Source organism: Hevea brasiliensis, chromosome 17 (assembly GCF_030052815.1).
Source record: "Hevea brasiliensis isolate MT/VB/25A 57/8 chromosome 17, ASM3005281v1, whole genome shotgun sequence".
Taxonomy (NCBI): Eukaryota; Viridiplantae; Streptophyta; class Magnoliopsida; order Malpighiales; family Euphorbiaceae; genus Hevea; species Hevea brasiliensis.
Window position 1 is genome coordinate 4,078,295 of NC_079509.1, and position 5,323 is coordinate 4,083,617.

Below are 5,323 nucleotides of genomic sequence, written 5' to 3' on the forward strand. Positions count from 1 at the left end.
GGTGGGTTAGCCTATAATCTTGACCCGGTTCTGAAATGGTTCCAGCAGCTTATCTGCTCAGCCCGAAATTGCAGATTCGGGCGACGATCGAATTTTTACGAAATGAAAGTACATACGCGAAGTCTACAATACCAGGGTTAGAATAAAAAAAAAAATATATATATATATATATATATAATTATTTGAAAATTAGAAATATTACATTAAATTAAGGAATGTTTATAATATTTCATATGGTCCTCAGTTTGTGCAAAACTTCAAATTTAAATTTGACTATTCATCGTGATGCAGTTATTTGACATTTATAACCTAAAATCAGAGAGGAGATTGAGGTGAGCTGGAGTATATTCTCGACAATGAACCGTAGAAGTAAAATATTAGTGAATTGATATAAAATCAAAAATATATATAAATAAAAGAGTGAGAGAGATAAAAATGTTGAGGCAATAGGTGGTGAATAGGCTTTGAGAAATACTATCTTTAAGGTATTAATTACCCTCACTAGATTGTTGTAAGATTATAACAATATATCTTCAAAATACAAAAAAATCTAAAATTTGTAAACATTAACTTTTGAAAATATCCCTTAATAACTTTTTATATAAACAAAATTTAAAGAGACTGAAAAAAAAAAGAAATAGAAGTATTCCATAGAAATTGAGCAACTCATCTATATTTATAGAGGATGAAAGTCATGGTATCTTTTTAGATAAACACATCTATCTATTTCTAACAGATACAACTGTTTGTTTTAAATCGGCACATCTTCTAACAGATGTAACTGTATTCATTTATTAACAAACACATTTGTTATGACACATCTCCTAACAATTGTAACTGTTTGTGTGTAATAGTTAACAAACACATCTATTTATTAACAAATATATGTATTTATAATTTATTTGCAAAAATTAAAATAAAATAATTATTTTATTTCACATACATACGTGTCAAGTGCTATCATATAATAATATATATATTTATTTAAATGTATCTATATATCTATATAATTTATTCTTTCCTCTTCTTCCCTTTCTTATATTTTAATAATGTGAAAATTTTTTTCATTTTATTATCTAACATACAAACTATTTATAACAATAAAAAAGGGCATGCTCTAGATTTTATGCACAGAGACGTGTAACTATATTCGTTTATTAACAGGCACATTTGTTATGACATATCTCCTAACAACTGTAATTGTTTATGTGTAATAGACATATATATTTATTAACAGACACATCTATTTATTAATAAATATATGTATTTATAATTTATTTATAAAAATTAAAATAAAATAATTATTTTATTTTATATACATACGTGTCAAGTACTATTATATAATAATATATATATTTATTTAAATGTATCTATATATATATATAATTTATTTTTTTCTCTTCTTTCCTTTCTTATATTTTAATAATGTGAAAATTTTTTTCTCTTTATTATTTAATATACAAACTATTTATATCAATAAAAAAGGGCATAAATTTATATCAATAAAAAAGGGCATACTCTAGATTTTATGCACAGAGACGTGTAATCTTAATTTGTGAATAAAACAAAGCGCGGGACCTCCGACAATACTAGAATTCCGGCAACATGAGCATAAAGTTACTGTCAAGTATTTTTTTTTTTTTTTTTTTTGGCGCAGAGCCTCTAATGATTAAGTTTAGTCTAATGGTTAAGTATTTATTGGAGACTATGCTATGAGTACAAGATTATATATTAAAAAACTGTGAAAGATGACGAGCCTCTCCTCTTTCTGTTAGGACTTGCCTCTTTTCATTTTGTACTTGTTTAGAAATATGGTGATAAGTACGTGTGTGTGTGCGTGTGTAGTTGGAACATAAAGATTTCATTGTAGGATAAAATGCCTAAAGTCCAGTGTAATAATAAGAGCAAATTTAAACAAAGCGCTTAACTTACTACCAAGTTCAAAGGTTTACAAATAGATTAAAACTAAATAAGGATATGCATACAAGGGGCCCAAAAAGCCATCTAGAGAACTAAAACACTAAAGAGACCGAAGGCCTAACTCAAGGGAGCCTAGTTTCGAAAAGTAAGATCTGAACAAGTCAAGAAGTCTCATTCAACAGATCAAGAAAAACCCTTTCAAAAGAAATCCTCTAGTGTGTCCAACAAGCCAAGAGGACTCCAGAAGTAGCAATAGCAAAGATCCGTTCAAGACACCAAGGACCTATCGCTGAAAGCCCCATTACCTTAAGAAGCCATGGAAGTAATGAATCGACACCAAAACAGCATAGGACGATGGTAGTAGAGCTCTTCAGCATCCCACTCACGCATTCTAGCCATCTCCAGTTCACACGCCACAAGCAACAACCACCAAAACAAAACTGATTCCCACGTCGCGCAAGAATAGAGAAGCACACGCAAACTCATAATGGTTCCATATCACAATAATCACCAGAAACCACACATGCAATTAAAAATTCAAATTAGTCAGATTAAATGAAAACCCTTGTTGATGTAAGATTTAGACTTGTAAAAGAACCAAAAACTATATACACAATCTAATCTAAAATGGGGGAAAGAGGAGACTCACTATTGGGTGAAGGAGGAGGAGGAGATTCGCAAGCTAGCAGAAGGAAGAGATGAAGTCCTAGAATAAAAAAACAAATAATACAAAAAAAAGGTTCACTTTTAGGTTTAGAGAGAGAACGACAAAATGCTAAAAATAGTTGCAGTGTCCAAGATATTTGTGTTACATATCGTATCTAGAATATCTTTAACGCATGATTCATTTATTGTGAAGTGTTTATGTCAGATTAATGATCAGTATCAGTATGTCAAACTCGATAATCGGTTATCTTACAGTTGGATAATTTCTCAAATTGAGCTTACATTTACCTAGTATGTATATGTGCACTAGTGGCTTGGGTGTGGTGATAGGGAGCATTAACAAGTTCAGTTCTTGGTGTTTGACGGTGGGTGAAAAGAATAAATATGGGAAATGTGCTTCTGAGTTTAGTCACTCTATTGAATCATCAATGCATCAGATGTCCTATTGTCAGATGAGATTAGTTTGCAATAAGAAAAAAAAAAGTGTTTTCATTCCCTTGGAACTAATTGCTCACAAACTTCTTATTTTCTTATTTGAACGCAGAAAAGAAGATGGGGAGGGTGCTGGAGTCTGTACTGGTGTTTTGGTTCTCATAAAAATAGCAAGCGAATTGGTAATGCTGTTCTTGTTCCTGAACCAGGGGTACCAGGAGCCATAGTTACTTCAGCTGAAAATCAAACACACTCGACTGCTGTTGCAGTTCCTTTTATTGCTCCTCCCTCTTCTCCTGCTTCATTCCTCCAATCTGATCCCCCTTCTTGTTAGAATCCCACATCGAAATCGAAAGAATATGAGGTAAAAAGGGTATATATAAGTGGTTAAGTTGCAACATTGACTTGACTAGTCATTTTGATGTGTAAAGCAATTTATTCACTTATATAAGCCCGAATTAAAATGAATTGATTATAATTTAACTAATGCTCTCTCCGAATTTAACATGATTTCAGAGCCCGTACTGGGTTGTGGGTTTCAGCCGCCCATAAGGCTATACAATTGGACCCGTGTTGGGTTAAAAATAAAAAATACAAACTAATTGTCAAGCCACAACTATGTGGTATATAATTATTTATATAAGCCCGAATTAAAATGAATTGATTATAATTTGACGGACACTCTCTCCGAATGCAACACTTCTGCCACCCAATCACCTGCAGGATTGCTCTCTCTTACTTCCCTTTCAGTGAATGCCTACTCCCCAGGTGGACCTGCGTCCATTTTTGCCATAGGTCCTTATGCTCATGAAACCCAGCTAGTTACACCACCCGCATTTTCTGCCTTCACCACTGAGCCATCCACTGCTCCTTTTACACCGCCTCCTGAATCTGTTCAGCTGACGACACCTTCTTCGCCAGAGGTGCCATTTGCTCAACTCCTGACGTCTTCTTTGGAGCGTTCTCGAAGAAATAGTGGGACCAATCAAAAGTTTGCATTGTCCCATTATGAATTCCAGTCTTATCCACTATAACCAGGAAGTCCTGGTGGTCAGCTCATCTCACAGGCTCAGTAATCTCAAATTCAGGCACTTCTTCTCCTTTCCCTGATAAGCACCCCATTCTTGAGTTCCGTATGGGGGAAGCTCCCAAGGTCTTGGGCATTGAGCATTTTAATACTCGTAAACGGGGCTCAAGATTGGGTTCTGGATCTTTGACGCCAGATGGATTGGGGCTAGGTTCAAGGCTTGGTTCTGGTTCTGTGACTCCAGATGGTGTGGGGTTAGGTTCAAGGCTTGGTTCTGGATCCCTGACTCCGGATGGTGTGGGGCGTTCAAGGCTTGGTTCAGGATCTTTGACACCTGATTGTGTGGGGCCTGCCTCTCGAGATGGTGTCCTGGAAAATCAGATTTCTGAGTTCGCTTGCAAAGTATGAAAATGGATCTAAAAATGATGAAACTATAGTTGATCACAGAGTCTCATTCGAGTTGAGTGGTGAAGAGGTTGCACGTTGTCTTGAAAGCAAGTCAATGCAATCATGTAGAATGGCCCCAGAATGCTCGCTGGACAGTATGTCAGAGGACTGCATAAAAAATGGTAAGATGCTAATGAATAGTGAAAATTGTTTACATATCGGCGAAACTTCCAATGAAATACCTGACAAATCTTCAGGAGAAATGGAAGAGGAGCACTACTATAGAAAGCATCGTTCTATCACTCTTGAGTCAATAAAAGAATTCAACTTTGATAATTTGAAAGAAGTGCCTGATAAACCCACAATGAGCTCTGAGTGGTGGGCTAGGATGCACGGAAACGGGAGGTGGGAGCGTTTCCCCGTTCTGGAAACGTTTCCTTGCCGGAAACGTTAGGACACGGCGAGGAAACGTCTCCGGGTCGTTTCCGTAATTCCTTGAAATCGGGAATGCGTTTCCTTCGCTGGACACGCGTTTCTTAAAAAAAAAAAAAAGTCGCCCACCTGCAGGAAGAAAGGAGAAGGCAAAGAAAAAAGAAGAAGAAGAAGAAGAAGAAGGAGGAGGAGTACCTGGTGGGGGCAACATGTCGGCGGTAGGTGACTGGTCCCCGATGGCGCTGCTCCTTCTTCGATGGCTCTCTCCTTCCCCGAATCCTAATACCCACGTTATTTCCTATTTGAAAATCTTTTTTAATCATTATTATTTTTTTTATTCAATTTTCACTTTATCAAAACTTTAAATCTTTATTTTCAGTATTTTAATATTAATTTTATTATTCTATATATTTATTATTTCAATTATTTATAATTATAAATATATAAATAATCTAATTA

At 35.1% G+C, this 5,323-nt stretch overlaps 1 pseudogene; it reads left to right on the forward strand.

Annotated features, from left to right (window-relative positions):
* Positions 1–3,677: 3,677 nt before the first annotated feature.
* LOC131175484 (uncharacterized) lies at positions 3,678–4,886 on the forward strand (annotated as a pseudogene).
* Positions 4,887–5,323: the final 437 nt, after the last annotated feature.